The sequence below is a fragment of the Panthera onca genome, chromosome C2 (assembly GCF_046562875.1).
Source record: "Panthera onca isolate mPanOnc1 chromosome C2, mPanOnc1 haplotype 2, whole genome shotgun sequence".
NCBI lineage: Eukaryota > Metazoa > Chordata > Mammalia > Carnivora > Felidae > Panthera > Panthera onca.
In genome coordinates, this window is record NC_138347.1 from 72899637 (window position 1) to 72921743 (window position 22107).

At 46.3% G+C, this 22107-nt stretch overlaps 1 long non-coding RNA gene across 2 annotated transcripts in view; it reads right to left on the bottom strand.

The window, feature by feature from the left end:
* The window catches only part of LOC132683553 (uncharacterized), a 122397-nt gene that overhangs the window by 84612 nt on the left and 15678 nt on the right, over window positions 1-22107 (bottom strand). For both annotated transcript variants that reach the window (XR_009612289.3, XR_009612288.3), the window contains exons 2-3: window positions 7577-7664; window positions 2120-2251 (exon numbers count right to left, since the gene is read on the bottom strand). This is a non-coding gene — a long non-coding RNA (uncharacterized LOC132683553). The remainder of the gene's footprint in view (window positions 1-2119; window positions 2252-7576; window positions 7665-22107) is intronic.

Consider the following 22107-nt stretch of genomic DNA (forward strand, 5'->3'; position numbering starts at 1 on the left):
TAAATGGAGCTTTTGGCTGGGAAGATTCTACATGGTAAATGGTACAAAAGCTCAAGCAATCTTGGGCCACATTAATACTCTGCTTTAGAAAGAGGACGATGACAATCCTGTTCTCCTCTGAGCTGCTCAGATCACACCCTGAGGGAAATCCAGACAAACTAGAACATGTTGGGGGTGGCGAGGGGGGGGTTGTTGTATGTGGCTAGGCTGGTAACAGGTATGGAAACCATGCCATACAAAGAACTGAACAGGTTAATCTGGATGTTAGAGAACTGGGGCATTTCCGCTGGGTAAGCGAGGATTTAGGAGTAGGGGTGGAAGGCTAGCTCTGTGAGACAACAGTGAGTGAAAATTATAGGAAGAGAGATCAAGGTAGCAGCTTTCTGAAAGTCAGAATCGTCACTGATCTAAATTGTGAAGCAGGCAGAGTCGGTGATATTATCATCCCTAACAAAGAGAGGAGAAAAAGGTCCGGGAAGCAAAAAGGATTTGTCTGTAATCACTCAGGAGGGACACAGAGACTATGGACTCCCCAGTGCTGTGTCCACTGCCCCAGCACTGAGCTTAAAGAGATACAGCAAAACAGGTGAGAACAGCCAGCAGTAAGGAAGTCACTGGAAAGCTACCAATGTCAAAGCATGACAAACAACTCTGAATATCCTGTGGAGAGAAGGATCAGGCAACGAGCAATGGTTTCCTATGGGAAAGTAATGACTTCTGACAAGAAACAGGGATCAGGAGAGCAGAAATTTCTGACAGGAGACCAGGGATTTTTGACAGGAGAGCAATGGTTTATGACAGGAAAACAGGGATTTTCTGGCAGAAAATGTTGATTTCTGACAGGATGTTAGTGGACTTTTGACAAGAGAACAAGGATTTCTGAAGAGAGTGGTGATTTTTCTTCAGACAGTGATTTTTTAAAGGAGAGTGGACATTTCTGACAGAAAAAAACAGTGATTGCTAATAGCAGAGCATGATTTCTGACAGAACCTTAGTGCCCATTACATGGGAGAGTAGTGATTTCTGACAGGAGGTTTTTGACAGCAATGAAGGTGTTAGTTAGGAAGGACAAAAAGCAGCAGCACAGAACAAAGTGGAAAACAACAGGCAAGCATCGAATTCCCTCAGCAAAGAGCTGTTCGTCCTGTGTCTGGAGGGAGGTTTCAGCAGTAAAAAGAACAAGCTGGGTCAGGGAAGGCTCAAGGTGGGCGAGACCTTAGGTTCAATATCTCATTTAACAGAGGGAGATTGGGTTGAAGGGAAATGATCTGGGAGATTCAGATCATACAGGGAGTATAAATGACTAGGAAGTGCATTCCCACCCAGACACTTGGAGGAAGTAGAAGAGAAGGGGATCTGGTCCTCCTTCAGTCCCCCAAACCCAGAAATAACAAAGCCTTGGTTTTGATTCAGGAGATGCTAATGGAAACTTTTGCCCTCTTAATTAGCTACATGTTCTTGGCAGGGTGGGGGTGGGGGGTGTAGGAGGGTTGGGCAGGATAGGAGAGAAGTGGTCTCTGTAAAGCTGTAAAGTTATCCAAGAACCAGATCCCATCATGCTTAGCGAGAAGCCAGCCTTGTGGTAGAGAGGAAAATGAATTAAAAGAGAAGGAAGTACCGACACAGAGCCTCTGCTAGAAACAATAGGCTCACAAAATCCTGCTCAGAAGGAAAAGTGATTTCCTTTGTCCCACACTCACCACCCATGCCCCTGAGAGCTCCCAGGCTAGACCCAGACACCCAGCAGAGGTCACGTGCAAGCTCCTCTCCCTGCAAGGGGTTAGGTTTAATGTGAGCAAAAGCCCAGCAGTGCACAACCAAAGCAGGATATGTCTCAGAGGGAAGGAACGCTTTTTCTCTCAGACTGAGCTCTCATTGACCCCAGCTCCAGGCACCACGTCTACCACGTGACTGGATTCCTGTGGGCACTGAGCGCTAGGAGAATTCTAATTGTGCAGATCACCAGAACAGCTGCAGCATCCCGAGCCAGGAGCTCCAGACTCGTACTTCCGACCGGATGCAGGGCTCAGCACAGCTCTTCACACTCAGCCCTGCAGGCCTGAGGCCTCCTGCAGAGAACACCTCCCTTTCCCCCCCCTTCCCCCCCACCATGGACTACCTTTAGCTCTCTCTGGGGAGTCCCTGCAGCTTTCTTCCTACAGACCCAGGGGGCATGGTCTTTTCTTTCCAGCTGCCACCACCTCTCCTCCGGGGTTCCTTTCAACCACACACTGGATTCAAATGTTCATTTCTGAGAAAGAGAGACAGAGAGTGAGTTGGGGAGGGGCAGAGAGAGAAGGGGACAGAATCCGAAGCAGGCTCCAGGCTCTCAGCTGTCAGCACAGAGCTCAAGTGGGGGCTCGAACTCGTGAACTTCGAGATCATGACCTGAGTCGAAGTCAGATGCCCAACCAACTGAGTCACTCAGGCGGCCCAGGTGACTGGATTCAGATGAAGACCCAGAATTCTCCAGCCCCCAACTCTTCATGCCTCTGACTGGGCCTCAAGTCACTTTACTGCTGCGAATATCATAATAAAATTACAGATGAGAAGCAAATTGGGGATTTCTTTAATCTCGGGAAAATTTGTATTTCTGAAGAGAGTGCTGATTTTTCTCAGGAGATGCTATGTGACTGCTCCTGTCTCACTTTGAGAACTGCCGTAATTAACCTTCCCAGGCAAAGCCCTTGCCTGTATTTCTGCCTCAGGAGGCACGTGAAATCTCTCATGTCCTCAGCACTGTGAACCACTCGGCCACCCAGAGCCTCCAGATCAGTCCTTTTCCGTGAAGACTCACAAAGTCTTCCCACCTGGATGACTTTGGGCAAGTTACTTAACCTCCCCAAGTCTCAGTTACCTTATTTGTAAAATGGGGACAAAAATGCCTCCTTCACATAATTGTTGAGTGATTACCTGAGATTACATATATATGTATATATCTATATCCGTATATATCCATATTTCTACATATATATGAAGTATCTGGCACCCCATAGGCTTAGTATATTTGGTGCCCTGACTTCTCCCTGGGGGAGAGCAGTGACCCTGAGAGCAGGGCTGCAGCAGGAAAGGCTGCTCAGCCGGGTGGAGGCTGAAATACCAGAGGTGCTTCGCTCACAGTTCAGGTGCCCTGGGTGGAGCTCTTCTGCAAAAAGGCACCATAAGGGCACCATAACGGCAAGCCACAGCTGCTGGGTGCCTGTGCCAGCACCCAGCCCACCCTGCTGGGGAAAGAGAGAATGACACTTCTAAGGCAAGCATTTATAATAACCGGCAAGGCCAGGTTCTCCCCCTCTCCTGCTTGTCATTGGGGGCCTTGGCAAGGTAGAGAGCAGCTGCCCTTGGATATGTTCCTCTTTTCTCATCAGAGGGGTCTCCTGGAGTGTGGGCTACCCTGCCTACGCCTAGGCCTTGGCAACCACTCCTCCTCCCACCAAGCCTCTCATTGGGGTGATTTGCAGGGTCTCGAACTCTACCTTTATATCCCAGGGCCACGAAAGAAGCTCTTTTTTAATAGTATCGTTAAAGGGCCAAGCAGGGATTTTTTTCGTCTTTTCCCTAGTCCTAAAGGACTAAAGGATGGAGTTCAAGGCCCCAGCCACCCTGAAACACCACAGCCTCAGCACACAGCTCTCAAGGGAAGAGGCTTTCTGTGCAGGGCTGCCTTGATCATTACCCCTTTCTGTCTTCATTTTTGTCTCACATAGTTTGTAAGACACGAGACAAGATAAAAAGGTTTTAATTCATAGTCTTGTCTCCCCGAGTTAACCTGTGTGTTTCCCTTTCACTCTTCTCTCTCACTGGTACCCAAGGGCATCCCCAGTCCACACGAACCAGAAATACACACTCGCAGAAACCGCAGAGCCAGGGCTCAGACACAAAGGCTGAGAGTGTGCTTGCAGAACCAGATTTTCCTCTCCCAAACACCAGACAAAACTGGGTTGGGGAAGCAGGAAGAGACAGCTGGGCCCAGACAAGAGGAGTGAGGACACCTGAGTCCTTGAAGTGGGGAAGAGGGTGGAGGAAGAAGGGAGCAGATGGGAGGGCACACAATGTGGGGCTCAGCATGGATCGCCCTCCCCAACCATCAGTGCTGGGGTTGGAACAGCCCAGGAACTGGGCTGGCCTGGAACAGCAAATGGTGACCTTAGGGGCCAGGAACTGGGCTGGCCTGGAACTGCAAATGGTGACCTTAGGGGCCAGCAGTAGGGAGGAGGCCAACATGGAAAACTTTGCCCCTGAACAGAACCAGGTGGAAATTTGTAAGTAGGAGCAGTGATGCACTGTATACTGCTAAGGGGTTTGACTATGGTGGGAATGCTCTCCTCAAATGAAGGAATTTTTGATGGAAGAACTGTTTAGAAAAAGTTGGAGCCATTTGAGCAAAAATCCTCAATTTACCAGCACAGAACTAACTGAATTTTTCCAGTAACTGGAATAACTTTTTGGACTATTTTTAGCAGGAAGAGGTATATAATAAAGAATTGAAAATAAATCAAGGATTTCTCTCTTCCTTCCTTCCTTTCTTTCTTTTTCTTTCTTTCTTTCTTTCTTTCTTTCATGTTTATTTATTTTTGAAAGACAGAGAGAGACAGAGTATGAGTGGGGGCGGAACAGAGAGAGACGGGGAGACACACAATCCGAAGCAGGCTCCAGGCTCTGAGCTGTCAGCACAGAGCCCAATGCAGGACCCAAACTCACAGACGGTGAGATCATGACCTGAGCCGAAGTTGGATGCTTAACTAACTGAGCCACCCGGGCGCCCCAAGGATTTATTTTTTAAAACAACAGACCAGCTTCTAGGGACTCCCCTGGCCAGCACAATCAATCCCTATTTACACTTTTACAGTAGGAACAACTGATGTTCAGAAGGATGACCCTTGAATCGCCAAGTCATCAAAAGAAAGTTTCAGTTCACTCAACTGCCAGAATCCCTATTTCCTTTACATTATAGGGAAGTAGAGCATGACTATATTTCTAAATTAACCACAAGCTCCTTGAAATCGATTTTTCAAGAATTCTAACATCCTTTGGATAAAGGCAACACTGTATATAAATTGAATGTATTGCACATTCAGGAATGATTCCTCTTTGAAGAAGAACCTCATGTGGTTGCATCTCGTAGACCTTTCATTTGAATGGTATGCACTAGGGGTCCTCAGTTTGGGGGTTAGGGGAGCGCCCCCTAGGAGTATTTGGCAATATCTGGAGACAACTTTGGTTGTTCCAGTTGAGGGATGGGAGAGGGGGTGGGATGCCACTGGCATCTAGTAGGTGGTTACCAGGAATGTTGGTCAACATCCTACAATGCACAGAACAGCCCTCCACAACAAAGAATTATTGGACCCCAAACGTCAGTCGTGCTGAGGTTGAGGAATCATGGCTCGTGACGATGCAGAAAGATGTGAGAGCCAGCAGGGTAACTTTCCCGAGAGTACTCACAGGCTTCCGGGCCAGGCTCAGAGGCTATCAGCCATTGCTTGGGGCTGGTCTCACCTCACCCAAGCTCTTAAGATGGTTATATGATCTAAAGCTAGGACATTCATCTGCAATAAAATCTAACAACTGGTATGTCTGGCTGCTCTCTGCTGGCACTAAGGATACTCAGCTGAGCTTGGAGTGAAACAGAAGTCGTTCCACCAGGACTTGAGACTGAGGCTCTAGGTCAGTACATATTTTCCCTGGGCAGGACTGGAAGGGTGCTTTAAAGAGCTCTGGTAGCACACTTCCAGCGGGTGTGGCTACTGCTTCCACTGGCAACCATGTCTTCTTGTGACCAACACCTTGTTTCTCTGGATGTGTTAACGTCATCAGTAAAGTCTGACTTCAACCTGAGGCCAGAGTCTACTTAAGATGATGCATTACTTGGCTCTGATCCATTCGTTATGTTTACATTGTGCAGTTTAATGTGGGAATTCCCTGATCTGAGAGCAGAGGTAATTATTTTGAGGAGCCAGCTAATCCCTGAGTGCCTAGAGGTTCAATAACTAACGTAGTTTGCTCTACCCTCGTACAAGTATTTGGCAAAACTATTACTATGATGTAGCAACAAATAAAATATAAATGATTTGGGGCACCTGGGTGGCTCAGTCGGTTAAGCGTCCGTCTTCGACTCGGGTCATGATCTCGCGGTCCGTGGGTTCGAGCCCCGCATCGGGCTCTGTGCTGACAGCTCGGAGCCTGGAACCTGTTTCGGATTCTGTGTCTCCCTCTTTCTCTGACCCTCCCCTGTTCATGCTCTCTCTCTGTCTCAAAAATAAATAAATGTTAAAAAAAATTTTTTTAATTAAAAAAATATATATATAAATGATTTGAACAAATAAAACGTGGTCACAATTCATAATAGCTTTTTGCCAATATGTATTTTTCAACCAACAAATAATAAAAATATAATCGTGTAGGACTGGGTATGGGAAATATACTGGTGATAAAAAGGATGGCCTATACTAGACAAAGTTGTGAACCACTGGTTTGACTTTCAGAAAGTTAATTTCCCAAAATTTTTAGTTCTCGAGCAGGGAGGCACAGCATCCCAAGGTTGCCTTATACCCCTTATGGAATCTGCTTAGTCTCTTCCTAGGGACACACTGTGGGAATCAGTCCTAACCTCTTGCATTTGCATGCTTTGCAATTTCTAAAACATTTTCACATCCATTATCTTATTGGCTCTTCCAATAACCAGTGAGAAAGGTAGAACAGGGGCTATCACTTCTACTTTATGAATGAGGGCAGGGCTTGTATATACAGCCTGCAGAGCTGGGTTCTGGTCCCCATCTTCTAATTCAGGATCCAGAGCTTTCTCTACTCCTCCTGCATTAATAATAGAACCTCTAGAGGGATCTGACCCACCAAATACAAAACTCCGATCCACAGTAATTGGTGGACGAAGAAATACAAGAAGTATTTAAAAACATTTTTTTTATGTTGGGGCGCCTGGGTGGCTCACTTGGTTGAGCGACCAACTTCGGCTCAGGTCATGATCTCGTGGCTTGTGGGTTCGAGCCCCGTGTCAGGCTCTGTGCTGACAGCTCAGAGCCTGGAGCCTGCTTCAGATTCTGTCTCTGTCTCTGTCTCTCTCTCTCTGCCCCTCCCCTACTCATGCTCTGTCTCTCTCTGTCTCAGAAATAAACATTAAAAAAAATTTTTTTTTAAATTTTTTTTAATGTTTATTTATTTTTGAGAGAGAGACAGAGACAGAGTGTGAGCAGAGGAGGGGCAGAGAGAGAGGGAGACACAGAATCCGAAGCAGGCTCCAGGCTCTGAGCTGTCAGCACAGAGCCTGACACGAGGCCCGAACCCACAAACTCTGAGATCATGACCTGAGCCGAAGTCGGACACTTAGCCTACTGAGCCACCCAGGCACCCAAGAAGTATTTAAGAGCTTTGATGAACTAATCATTTCATATACATCTGATCCCAGTTAGTTTATGAGAATTGCACAAGTGTAAAAAACAAAAACAAACAGAAACAAAACACACACACACACACACACACACACACACACACACACACACACAAAACCCACAGAAAGTAATAGAAAAGCCCATGTTAAGCTGCCATGGAAACTCACATTTACCTTAAGATTCATATTTGGTACAATTTTCTGAAATTCCCCCTTTAGGCTCCAGGTGATCTTGGAATTCTCTGAACCTCACTTTCTAAATCTGAAAATTAAAAAAAACAAAATAAATAAAGCTAAACCAAATCATATATTTCTGCATTATTTCATCTTTGATATTCTATTAGCCTAAATCTATGAATTCTGTCAGCATCATCAAAGGAAGAACTCTCCAGAATAAATGAAAGACATTCATCTATTTATTCAGCCACTCAGTCATTCAACAAATGACTCATTCAACAAATGATCAAATGTAAGGCACTGCACTAGGCTCTGTGTAGAGTACAAGATTTCAAAACCAGAAAAGTCCACTGAACACTCATGCAGCTAACCTCTGTAAGGAAACCAAGAACAACTACAAGAAAGTCATTATGATTGGCTTACAATTGATGCTTTAAACCACTCTTGATTAAAAGTAAGGGCTCTTTTATTGGAATGTAAAGTATGCAGACTAAGAAAATTTCCTGCAAATGACTCAGAAATTCTCTGAATTCTAAACAAGCTCTCAAATGGCTATAGTGTTTAGAGAAAACTAGTAATGGAACACTTTACCTTAAATTCTTTACAATGAGAATCTAACATCTTCAACATAAAAACTTGAAAACGGCTTCCAATGCAACAATCTCAAGGGCAAGGAAAAAATATTTATTAGATTTAATCTAGAGTCTGGTATTGACTGCTGTCCACTAAGGGACTTTCTTCCTGTGTTGAAAAAAATATGTACAGTACAATCCCATTATTCACACGATATCTTTTCATTTTATCAAAGAGTAGATACATTTTACTTATTGGGGGGGGATGAGATTGATTTGGCAAATGGAAACCAAGGCAGTATTTCTAGAAGGATATTTTCACTTCCAGCATTACATGGAAGATGACAAAATTAGGCAGGAAATCACAAAAGCCTCTGATACAATGGAGGAAATTACTTGTGTGGTTTACCCATAAAGAGGATACACTGAGGAGGTGCCCAGACAGATAAAATGGGGGGCCCAGTGGTTACTTTGTTTCATTTCTGAACATCACTATGGGATACCAGTACCAGGTGCCCTGAGACCGGGGTTTTAAGAGGGGGTAGATGCTGTCCCTACTTCTAAGATGTTTACTGTCCTTTCAGGGGAGGCTTGGCCAAATAACTGGAGAGTTCCAGCCCAGTGTGATCAGAACCTCATGGGGCCAGGATCGGGATTGTGCGAGCACAAGCACGTAGGAGGGCTCTCACACCCAGGCTGGGGGTCTGTGGGTGTGGCCCGGACAAGAGCCTCTCTAAAGGACCCTCTACGACTGACATTTTACATGCGGCTAAGAAAAGGAAAAATAAGTACAGATAACAAAGTATAATAAGAAATCCTTCGGAGGGAAAAACAGTACATGAAAATAGTGTCGAATCCTCTACTAATCTTTATTCAATTGCACTTGGAGAGAGGAGACAGGCAATCATGGAGGCTCTGGGGTCCGCAACACCTTCCTGGCAGGTTTGCTTAGGGTCTCAGGGAATCTCCAGGGACATCCACTCTTCGCATTAGCAGTGCATTGGGCCACAGGACACCCCACAGCCGCACTAATACATGCTATATTAGATTACAAAGCCGAGTAATTGCCAGTTAAGCTTCAAGTAATGGTGAGGTCATTCATCTGTGTTTCGTTCATTTGTACAGCAATTAATTTGTACCTAAATTAACAATAAAAGTGGTTATGTGATCCAATAGAGGAGAAAGGATGGCAAGAAAAAACTAACTTCATCCGTTTTATTCTACTAGCAAGGCCAAATCACTCTTTTCCTCTTTTCACTGTTGTTTATCTCTCTGGAGAAGGTGATTTTCAGGCCAGCAAAGTGGGAACCAGTCGTGCATGCTGGCCCCGGTCAGGGGTCCGGCCTCAAAGGCTGTGGCCAGGAAAATGAGATCTGTGTGATGCAATGTATTGTTGACTTGAAATGGCACCAGCAGGTCACTTCTGCAGCATGCTCCCAAGGAAGGCCAGGAAACAGGCCCTCTGGAATTGTTTAAGGCAAAGATAGACACAAACTAACTCAGAAGATGTTAGCACAGAATTAGCAAGCTGGAGCTCTTGGGCAGCATATGGCTAGCAGACACATTTTGTTTGGCATGAAAAGGTTTTTAAGTCTTTGGATTTGTTTCCAATGTTTAAAAATTAGGGTATCTCACATGAATATTCAGATCTCCAGTTCTCTTGAAAGGTTGGAATACTGTTTGCACTACATCTACGTTCCTGCCTGGCAACATTTGCCTGGAACAGCGTGGTCACTGTCCTGTACAGTCAGGCAGTGCTTTCCAATTGAGTATAGTCCCCATCACTCCCTATTGCCCTATACTGTGCCTGCCTCTCCCTGTTAACTTGTCTGGCTCGTGGAGGATTTGAGTGCAACCACTGTTTTTAGCATTTGCTTCGTCACTCACGGAAGCAATCTGCTCTGGTCACTCTTTATATCAGCTTCACTTCTTAACTGCCTAGAGCAGTTTTTTCAATCTGAATGTCTTGGACACAGAGGCGGTACCCTGACCAAAAGTCTTATACCTGCTGCTGTGTTCTTCGGTTTTGGCATTGAACCTGTTGTCACAGAACCGCAGACCTATCCAAAGGAGTAGAAGCAGCTTATCCACCTGTCTTATTTAGGAACTAAGGCTCAGAGAGGCCAAGTGACTTCTTTAAGGTCACACAGCAACTTGAGACAGAGCTAAGACTAGAACCAGCTCCAATGCTTTTCCTCTGATACTTCAGCCCCTTCGGGGGTGCTCATTCATGAGTCTGCATGTCCCAACGCAAGACTATAATTTCCCAAGTCATTGTGTCATCTTAAGTCTGAATATTGCAGGTCTGTTGGGCACTGGTATCTGTTAAGGTGGCCCCTGATGATAAGATATGGTGTTCAAACTTACTTTCTGATTTCAGTCTGTTGACTTCAGAGAGCTTTGAACTGGGAGTGAAGCCAACTGGGTTCAAGTTTCAACTCTCCCTCTTAGCAGCTGTGTGATCTTGGGCAAGTTTCCTTGCCTCTCTGAGTCAGAATTCCCCAATTGGAAGATAAGAATGCCTGCCTCACAGAATGTTGTGATAATCACAGGACATAACAAACATGAAAGTTCTCAGAAAAATGTATTAAGTAAGATAAATGCAAATTACTATTACAGGGCATTGAGCTTAGCTATCAGAGAATCTCAGATTCCCACCTTTTACAAGTGAGGCTCAGGAAACACATCCAGCTGGCTACCAGCAGAGTTCAAATTAGCAAGCATGTCTCATGTCTCCCCCACCACGACCACAGATGGACTCAAGGATCTAAGTTACAGCCATGTGGGCCCAAGCACGTGGGCACAGAGGAGCATCAGCTGGCCCTGAGGGTGAAATGGGAAATGCCCTAACCTCCCCTCACTAAGGTCTGTGAAAACAGAGCCCCAGTCTCAGAAACAGAATCACTAACTGGCTCTCCTGCTATGAGCGGAGCCCCACGCTTGCTGGTGACCAATCCCCAGTCCGTGAGCATGGGCTTGCGAAGCATTATACTGCACAAATGAACACCGCTTTTGCAAATTTGTGGGACCTGCCAGCCCTCTCTGTTTAACTAGATCTCCGCAGTGACATCCAGACATGTTCTGCATTAAATTAGAGCTGGTAATTTCAGAGGGAAACAGCTCTGAAATGGCATGAAAGACAAAAATCTGTTCCTTGAAAAATGGCACCATATGTGCCTGCCTTGCTGCAGTTAGGGTAAAAGGCTTTCCCTCCCTTTGTTACTCATCGAGCCTCCGATGTTAATGTCAGATTTGCAACAGAACCATATACTAATGGAACCTAAATTAGCTCTAAAATTAGCTCTTAACAAGAAACTGGAGGCTAGCTCAAGGCAAGCAGATTTCTCTGACTGTGAGAGACAGAAAGCATTTTAGCAAAGCAGCCGCATATTGATATTCTCAAGCCTCAAAAAAGATCACTCTTCACTGTGAGTGAATTGCCTGGGAAGAATTGTGCACAGCCTGCTGTTTGTCTGTGTCAGGAACTAGCAGCTCAACCTGCAGTTTTAAGAAAGCCTTCCGCCAAAAAAAGAAGCTGTTGAGAGTCTGGAGCGCGGATGAGGAGAGGGAGGGACTTGGGATGTCAGACCTGGGTTGGGGGCCAGGTCCTGGGAGTGGCAGCTTTCTGGATTTTAGAGCATGTTCCATTATCACTATCCAACTAACACCTTTAGAGAACCTAGAGACTATAGAAAAAACAGTGACAGGAAAGATTTACATGGATAAAGAATATTTAGGAGCTGACATGAGTAACTGTTATATTCCACCATCCTGAAAAATTGGGGACCGAAAATTTTCTAAAGCACATCCTATCAATAGTTATTATCGATACTTATCCCACTTCTGAGATATCAACAGAATGGTAAACTTCACTAACAGGCCCAGCCCAGCCAAGTTTTTCCTGTCCCTCGCTCCTCAATGACCCCAGGTTGGAATTTGACAGTTAATGGGTTGGCATTTTGAAGGCCACTCCAGGTTTGCAGACCAGGCCTGGGGGAGAGGGAGGCTGAAGGATGCAGGATGGGTGGTCAGAACTTCTGAAACCTACCCAAGGAAAAATCAGAACTAAGAAACCATTGCAGCTGGGGAGTAGCAGGAAACCGGCTTAGGTGCAGGGTGGTTTGAATTAGGCACCCTCCCACTGGGAAAAATGTATCCAATTCTCATGGGTGAGGAGTCTACATTCCCATTCACTCTGAGAAGCAATGGACTCCTGTTTGGCCAAGGAGTGCCTCTAAACCTGACATTTAGGGCATGTAAATTCCCTTCTGCTTCACACCCGGAACAGTCAATGAGCACTGTCGGCTGAGCACTTGGTTTATCCATGGCAATTAAACAAGACGGTGTATATGAATGTGCTTTGTAAAAGATAAAATACTACACAAATCCTAGTTATTAGCAATGATACATGTACTGCCTCACAGTATTATAAGACTTCTTTGAAAGTGCTGTTCAAAAGAAAGTTATTATAAAAAATTCTGGAATCTTCTGGCCCCAGAAAAAACTACAGATGTAATAAAGGTTTATCAAATTATCAACAATTGAAGGAAAAACTGAATCCCAGAACACACTGTATTAGGTTAACTAGAATTACAACTGGCAGAAACATATTTCTTGTTAAATAAATTTTAAAAAAAAGCGTTTTAAGTGAAACAAATATCGAGTTCTCTAATGATGCTTATAAATCAATTTTTAAGATGAAGAACTTGCTCTCATAATTGTTCATTCTTCCTGGCAGGACAAATCTCATAAACTCACAACCTTTCGTGCCAGTACAAAGAGATCCATCTTCTCTGATTATCTCTATAGCCTAGGGTCTGCAGCACGACTGGACCAACACTGGCAAGCACAGGCTTGCATTCTGTCCTCTGAATCTGCTAAGAGCTTCATGAGGTGGTTTCTAATACACCTTTCTCATCAATAAAACAAGCTCCCTTTAAACATATCCCTCAAACTCAAGGAAAAGAGAGATTGCCTATTAAAAACAACGGACCAGGGACGCCTGGGTGGCTCAGTTAGTTCAGCGACTGATTTCGGCTCAGGTCACGATCTCATGGTTCGTGGGTTCGAGCCCCGCGTCTGGCTCTGTGCTGACAGCCCCGAGCCTGGAGCCTGCTTTGGATTCTGTGTCTCCCTCTCTCTCTGCCCCTCCCCCACTCATTCTCTATCTCTGAAAATTAAATGAACGTTGAAAAAAAAATTGAAGACAACAGACCGCAAAAATAACTGTGCGCATGAATGGCAAGTGTAGCAGCTTGCTAGGACGACCCTAACCAAGAACCATGGACTGGGTGGCTTAAAAAACAGAAATTAATCTTCTCACGTCCTGGAGGCTACAAGTCTACAATTGAGGTGTCGGCACGGCTGGTTACTACTGAGTCCTATTTCCTTCGCTTGTGGATAAGCCACCTTCTCCCTGTGTCCTTCCTCTGTACCCGTTGTGTCTAAATTTCCTCTTCTTATGCGGACACCAGTCATATGGGATTAGGGCGCATTCATATGACCTGATTTTCCCTTAATGACCTCTTTAAAGGTCTTATTTCCAAATACAGTGACATTCTGAGGTACTGGAGTTAGGACTTCAACATATGAATGTGAGGGGGGGCGGGGGGACAGGACATGGTTCAGCCTCATGTAACCTCTGCCAAAATTAAAAAGCCCATAGATAACCTCCACAACACCAGCGCAAGACCAAGATACTCACAACCTCCTCCTGCACAAATTGCACACGTCTGTGATATGTGTTTTGCCCACTCACAGGGCTGTGTGTGGCCCGTGCAAGGGCACAGATAGCGTAATGAAGGCAGTCCCATAGAAAGGGGTTGAGGGAGAGGAGGTGGGGCTTCTCTGTCAGCGTCAAGGTCAGTCGTGCTGGCATCTGAACAGCAGCTGCTGGAGCAGAGGGGAGGAATGGCAGAAGGAGGGAGGGTTTCTGTGAACCATGTTGGGTTTTTTCCCCCTGACATTTTTTTTTTTTTTTTTTTTTTTGCCCTTAAGGAATTGCTCCTGGCCACTTAGTAAATCTGGGAGCAGATCCTGAGTCCCTGGAGATCTGATCCCCTTCCCCCACCCCAACCTAACAGACCACATCTGATGGAGTAGACAGAGATGGAAAACACTGTCTCATTAGCAACAGGCTCTGCCCTTTCAGATTTCCAAAGAAACCTGCAGAGAAAAACAAGTGTGTTCAAACACCACCCCACCCCACCCTGCAGATGGGGGGCCTGGGCCCTACCGTCTGGAAGCTTCCTGATTTTCCTGTGGGAACAGTGCGTGTGATGTGAGGCGTGCTCCAGAATGCCTGTAATTTTCCACCTGCGGACCTCCCTAAGAGATACAAGCCTAAACAGGAGTGACAAAGGGAACCAGGGAAGCACAGCTTCCAGTCTAATGAAACAGGATCACCTGGAAATGCTCAGAACTAAACCAGGCATAACAATGACCAGAATTATTGAATGTCTCCCCCGTGGTGGGAATATGTGGGAATGTTACTATACAATGTAACCCTCTCGCTCTGAGGTAGAGATCACTAGCTTTATTTTACAGATGAGGAAGCCCAAGCGAGGTTAAATGACTCACCTCCCCAAGACCAACAACTACGACAGGGCTGCGGTTTGAACCAAAGCTGGGACAACAGTCCACCGTACTGCCTTTCCCTGTGCCCAGGCCTCTGGTAGCGAATGCCTGCTTCCCTCGCAGCCCTACCATACCTCAGGGGCCACGGTCACTGGAGTCAGCACCAAATGGTTCTCTTTTCTGCCTCTGCCAAGTGCAGCCCTCATGTGGCCACTCGGTGCCCTGCTCAGGATAGCACATTGCAGGCCCTTACCAGGGGAATTGAACTCAAGTATCATGAGGTCATGACACAAGCCACACTAGGTCACGGGGGTGAATGCCAGCATCCTGATTCTGGATGAAGGCATGGGGAGGCCCAGGAGAGCCCTCACCGGGTTAGTGGAGAACCGGCCTGTCTGCCAGAGAGCAGCAGAGAGGCACACGGGAGGCGAACAAAGTTTCAGACCACGAAGAAATGCATTGCACCCCCTGCCCCGTGATCTTTCCCACACTTTATGAGGTGCTTAATCAAGGGTCTTTACCATAACTTCTAGTCTGAAACAGCAACTAATGGAGAAGACAGAAAGTGGAGAACAGGCATGCCTAATGCCGTCACTTTTCTCTTGCACAAACCGTTCCCTCATCACATGCTTTGCTTCTCTAGCTGCCAAACTGCGCTAATAATGCTGACCACCTATTTCCCTTGGAGCTCCTAGGGAAAAGTATTAGATAAACACCATACCGTTCAAATGGAATCTGGGCTTGTTTTCACTTTCACTGCCAAACGGAAAGCACACAGCATTTCAAATGTGTCCTCCAGAGCTTTAAAAGCCTTTTTCATTTCCTGCGTGCTTTGGGAAAGAAGGTCCTAATGTATTTTAGAAACTATGTATTTTCTCTTTTGGAATTGGAATCTCTGAATAGGTAAAGGAAAATCAGATTAAGAAATCAATCTAGTCATTAATTGCTACTCACACACACAGACCCTCCTTCCTGGCAGGTGTCAGTCAAAAGTTTATAGAAACGTTGTCAATCTGGGGGAAATCCTGACGCACCCTGTCATCCTCATGTAAAGCAGGTATTCGCTTTGCCTTTTTCTTCATCAGAACTAGTTTCTTCCCCCAAAGCCTTTCTAAACAGCTATTGATTTCCCTCCCTAGAATAGGCCATTAATAATGTCTGGGCCTCAGGAGTCTCTTTAATGTTTCGTCTTTGTTTCAGAAGTTGTATTTGTTTGCAGAGGCCTCTGGGGGCCTCCCAGTCATAGGCCAGCAGCCCAAACTGGGTTCTCAGGGTAATTCGCATCCCAGCCACACCCCAACCTGGGTCAGAGCTTGCCTGCTGCCCATCCTGCCCCCAGCACCTCCCCCCAGCAGCCAGGTCCAGTCTGTGTCTGGCTCCTGCTCTCAGCAGTCTGCCCCAGCCAGCAGGCATCTGCTAAAAAGGTAACTGGAAACCTAGGTGGGAGCTGCTCAATAATAAGGTGCAGGACTGTCCCTGAACCAGATACTTCTTAGGCATCCCCAGAAATGCTTCAGCCTTTCCGAAGGCCATGCGTTTCAGCCCCAGTCTTCACTGCAGTGACCAGTTCTGTGTGGGCCCCAACAACGTTCACCTGGGCCTGACCCCGCAGTGCCTCCGCTCAAGGCCATTCCATTTGCCACTACTCACGGGGCTTCCCTGTTGATCCTGACACATACGATGCCTGATGTTCACGCATGTACAACAGGGAGGAGAGGAGTGGAGGAATACATGCCCCGTGGGCCAAATGTCTCCATTAGGAGAAAGTTTTTCCTCCAGACTGAGAAGGAATGTTGTATGTGGTTGTCATGTGACCTCTCAGAAGATGGTCTCACAAAATGAGCAGTTGTAATATGCAACAAGTTGGGGCCACTTGGAACATGCCTTTATATTGGCTCTCCCTCATCCTCACACCCCTTTTCCTTACTTTGCTCTTTGGGATGCACCCCCTAACAAAGCCGATATACTTATGCAATTACCCCAGGCTGTGCATTCTGAGGAAGCTAAGGTACACAGTCCTTTCTAAGGATGTGAGCATTTTAAAAGGGACATCTCAAAGGAGGAGGTGTCAAGACTCAAAGAAAGGCATTCTAATGATAGAATCTTGCATAGTGGGGCTGAAGGAGGGTAATGTCAATCCGTATTTTCAGAAGCTGGGGATGAGAAGGGAATTACTCTCTTTTGCTGCCTTGTCACCTCACACCAATTGGCGTCCTCCTCCCTCTGCCCTTGTCTTGACCCAGGCTTCTCTCTGCCTGGCTGTGCTATGACATGCTTTTTTTCCCCTCTTGTACATTCTGCTTCCCAAGGTGTTTTATCCCAGAGAAACACCTGCTCCCTCTGAAGGAGGTTGCCGAAGTTATAAATGAGCCTCCAACAGAAAAAGATGTGTTCAAGAGAGGGGAAAGAGAAACAGGTAAACAAGTGGGTCAGAATGTTTCTCTGAGCATCCCAGGATGATGCAAACTTCGCATTCCCTTGAGTCCCTGGTTTGAATCCTGAGACCAACCTCAGAATGGTCTGAAATCATCCTGACCATCACTTTCTTCGTGTGCTCTGGGCTTCTCCCCTTCTGTACTTTGCCTCACCCTCTTTCCTCCGTCCAGGAGTGCCCTTTTTCTCCCCTATTTTTACATGCTAAATCCCATGTGTACTTCAGGACTCGGAACAAAATGCTAGTTCCTCCAGGGAGCCTTCCTGGATTCCTCACTGGGGCATGATTTCTCAGTCCTCAATTTTTTTCCCTTCTTAAGTTTCTTACCTCTGATTGTAAGCATCCTACTTGTGGGACTCTGGCTGATTCTCCTGTGAGTCAGCTAAGGGACCTCCGTGTGGTGGTTGGTCAAGAAATGATGAGGAAAAGCAGGAAGAAAGGGAAGGAAGGAGATTCTGGGCCCAGACAAGTGTCCTCTGAGTCTGGGATATGGCAAGGTCAATGGCCAGTTTTCTTTGTTTTTTCCTTTGTGTGCACTTCTAGTGTTGCTAATGACAAGCCACAGCTGAGAATCTCAAATTTGCTATTCTCAGGTGAGACATTTGCCTGACGTAATGCTCTCTCTCTCTCTCCTTCCCCTCACCTCACAGAAGAGCTTGTGTCCAAAGCCCATTACCGACTCCAGTGTGTGGACCTTGCAAGGATGAGTTGCCTAAGGATATGACAAACATGGGCCCCAAGTGTCCAGTCAGTAGGGAAAGTGGCTGTCCTGGGGGATGGGGAGGGGCTCCCACCTTGCCTTTTCCTTGGTCCTCCTTCCCAGCTAACAGCCTCCTAACCTTTTACTTGGTTTCTCCAGAGCCTGGTCTCCCATTCTCCCTTTAACATCTCTGAGGTTTGAGTTCCTGGTGACTAGATCTACAAGCCTTGCATATTTAGACAATGTCCTTTTGCACACAGGGAGCCCTCAAACAGATGGATTGAGTTAGTAAAGACAGACCATTTCCTTAATCCAAATTGCTTAAGGGTAAGGAGCCCTGACCCTGAAGGCAGGCTCTCTCCTGGAGGCATGAGTGAGGCATGTTCGTGATCCAAGTGGCTTCCTAGGCCTGCTGAATCCTCTGTTTGATGCCCAGGCATCCTGTAGACTTGCCCAATAAAAGATAGAACACCTAGTAAAATTTCAATTTCAGATAAGCAATGAAAAATATTTTAGTGTTTAAGTATATCCCATGCAATATTTGGAACATACTTATACCAGAAATTATTTGCTGTTCATCTGAAATTCAAATTTAACTGGACGCCGCATATTTTTATTTGCTCCATCTGGCAACCCTCCCTTAGAAGATCCAGGAGCCCTCTCTTGCAGCCATTCTCTGGCCCCCTCTGTGGGTCCCTGGGGCCAGGGAAAGGTCATATCAGCTGCAAGAAACCTTAGGGGTTTCGGGACTGCTAATTTCTGCCCCCCTAAACTACTTTGCAACAGGAGAAGGAGGATTTATTTTCTTCTAGGATTACTTCTAAGATGGGGTAAAAATATACGCATTGTCCCACTATTTATGCTCTATATCCGAGAAACCATTAAACTTGGAAAGGAGCTTACAGTTTTACAGAGTCTGGCCGTGCTTTCCCTCTTCACTCTCAGGATGAGTCCTGGATGCACAGGACACAAGGTGGACCAGAGTTATCTGTTTCAGAGTTGGGGGCCCGCAGGCCGGGGGAGTTCAGTGACTCACTGACAGCCCCAGGAAGAATCCTGGGGGAGCCAGGACGAGCCCTGGGTCTTAGGCTCCTGGCGCAGTGCTCCTCCCTCCTGTGCAGCCTGCCTCCTTCTCAGGCCACTGGGCTCCAAGTTAATTAGGCAGCAGAGAAGTCTTTGGAGGAAGCTGAAAGAGAGAGCAAGTGCCCTGGAGGGATTGGTGTGGGGGTGCAAACCAGAATGGCGTGTTTTAATTGATCTTTGATTGTGCCAACAACTGCCGGCTCCCAGGGCAAGCAGCTGCTATTTCTGAGTCAGCACCCTTCCGTGAGGCTTGGCCTGCCCAGAGTGCAGGCATTTTGGGCTTTTCTCCCCACCAACCACCCCCCCCCCCGCCCCCACAAGCTCTTTGTGCAGGAAGTGGGTCTGTGCAAAGAAAAAGGTTTCTTCTGCTTTCTTAATTAGCCAAGCAGCTTGGAGGCTGGAGTCCCGGGAATTCTGTCCAGAGTCACCTGCAGCTTCTCCCCACCCCTCCATCCAGTTTATCCTAGAAGTCCCAAGAGACCTAACTCTGCTGATGAAGCTAGACACAGCTCTGAAGACGCTGCAGGAAGCTTTTGAAGTACAATATACTTTGTGAAGTAGTTTGAAAACTTCTGTGCTACTTAGCAAGTTTCCTAGCAGACGTGGTTATTCAGAGCCTCCAGGGTACGTATGCCCAGCTGTAATGCTGGAGAAAGAAAATGCTTCCAATAGGAAGAAACCCTCTCCAGTGTCTCTAGAGACCTTGGGATTTGGAACGATCTCTTTTCACCAGATGAGGAGAAAGACCGTAGATTGGGGGTCCTTTTGCCACTGAACACACATGACTGTATCTCCACAAAGATGTTTAACAAGCATCTCAAAGTCGACAGAACCCTGGATTCGCTCCCTCTCACGTCTGACGCGTGCCTTCCCTAATCTTCTCCATTTCAATAAATGACCTCACCATCCACCCAAAAATAAATGTTTTGGCTTAAACCAAAAACCTAGGTTCATCCTTGATTCCTCTCTCTCTCACAACTCCATAGCCAATCCACCAGCACGATCCTTTGGTTCTACCATCACAAGATATGTTGAATCTGCTCATTTTGCTTATCTCCATCACCACCATTCTTTTCCAAGCCACCCATCCATTCAAACACCCCCGTTAAGTCTGTCTACAGCCACCCCAGCTCCATGTCAATCACTTTTCCCATCCCAAGTCCCTATATGATCTGGGTCCAACCACCTCCCCCTCCATGGGCTTCCCTTCTTTCAAGAAAGAACTGAAATATCTCATGGGGTGCCTGGGTGGCTCAGTCGGTTGAGCGTCCGACTTCGGCTCAGGTCATGATTTCACGGTTCGTGAGTTCAAGCCCCGCGTCAGGCTCTGTGCTGACGGCTCGGAGCCTGGAGCCTGCTTCAAATTCTGTGTCTCCCTCTCTCTTCCCTGCTCATGCTCTGTCTCTCAAAAATGAATAAACGTTAAAAAAATTTTTTTTAAAAGAAAGAACTGAAATATCTCGTGACCCTGTTTAATCCCTTCAGTACCTGAACCTGCCATTTTCATATTTATTCATCCATGTTTATGGTCATGCCTCCCTTCATTAGAATGTAAGTTCTATGAGAGCAGGCTATCTGTCTTATTCTCCGCCAGATCCCCAGTATGCCAATGCATCAGTTTCTTAGGGCTGCCATAACAAAGTACCACAAAGTAAGTGGCTTAAAACAACAGAAATTTGGGGGCACCTGGGTGGCTCAATCGGTTAAGCGACCAATTCTTGATTTAAGCTCAGGTCATGATCCCAGGGTTGTGAGATTGAGCCCTGTGTCAGGTTCTCTGCTAGGCGTGGAGCCTGCTTAAGATTCTCTCCCCCCCACTTTCCCCGTCAGCTTCTCCCCACCCCACTTCTCTCTCAAAAGAAGAAGAAGAAGAAGAAGAAGAAGAAGAAGAAGAAGCAGGAGGAGGAGGAGGAGGAAGAGAAGAAGGGAGAAAAAACAAACAAACAAAACCCCAGAAATGTATTCTCCCAGTTCTGGAGGCTGGACATCCAAAATCCAGTATCAAGGTCTTACAGGGTCATGCCCATCCAAAGCCTCTAGGAGAGGATCCCTCCTTGCCTCTGCCAGCTTCCAGTGGCCCTGGGCCTTCCTTGGCTATGGCACCAGCACTCCAAGTTCCACCTCCACTGTCACACAGCAAGTACCCTTCTCTCTGTGTCTGGGTCTGAATCTCTTCTTTTCTTCTTATAAGGACACCAGTCATATTGGAGTAGGGCTTGCCTGACTCCAGTATGACCTCATCTTAACTTGACTATGTTTGCAAAGACTCAATTTTCAAATAAGTTCACACTCCCAGATAACAGGGGCTAAGACGTCAGCATAGGGGGAACAATTCAACCCGTAACAGCCTGGCACAGTAGATGCTCAAAAACCATTTTTGCAAATGAATGAATATTTTCAGCTGGACTCAGGAGAGTACAGTGATATGCTTTCCAGAGCAGCAAATGCAAGAGCCGGGGCCTACACCTGCAAGTGAGAGGGAGTCTGTGCCTATATAATGCCAAATGACTCACTAGAAAAATGTTCACATAAACCAGTTATTTGGTATTACACCATTTTTGAAAATCTTAGAAACTGAGTTTAAATTTTTTCTCACTGATTTCAACAAGCTAGCCACCAAGGCAGCCTGCAGTTTATAATGCCTCTACATATAACTTGTCTTCAGCTCCTCACAGAGGAGGGGCATGCATAATAGCTGAAGGGGCAGAAGCTCTGAGGGAGGACACGGCATGCCCGGAAAAGGCAGGGCCACGGCCAGTCAGACTCCTTGGCCAGTCTCCCTGAAGGCAGCCAGTGTGTTCAGGCCCTGATCAAGGTTGGTCAGATAGTGTTTGTTCATGTGAAGCTGTGTGATAAGGGCTCGAGAATGAGGAAGAAGCCAAGATGTGAGGAACCTTGTTTAGCTTTAACAGAATCTAACTAGCCAGGACTTGGGTATTCAGAAATAAGACTGATTCTGCCCATCAATTCTATTAAAAAAAAAAAAAAAGTTCCTATTTTGGAGTAGTATCTTTTGAGATCACAGCTTCGTGGTATTTTAGAGCTGGAAGACACTGTTAGGTTGTGGAAAGAGGCCCTCGTCCTCAAGAAGGATGATACCTCAGAAGTGGGATTAAGTCCCAAATGGCTCTAAGACAAAGCAGAACATCCTAAGATTGTCACC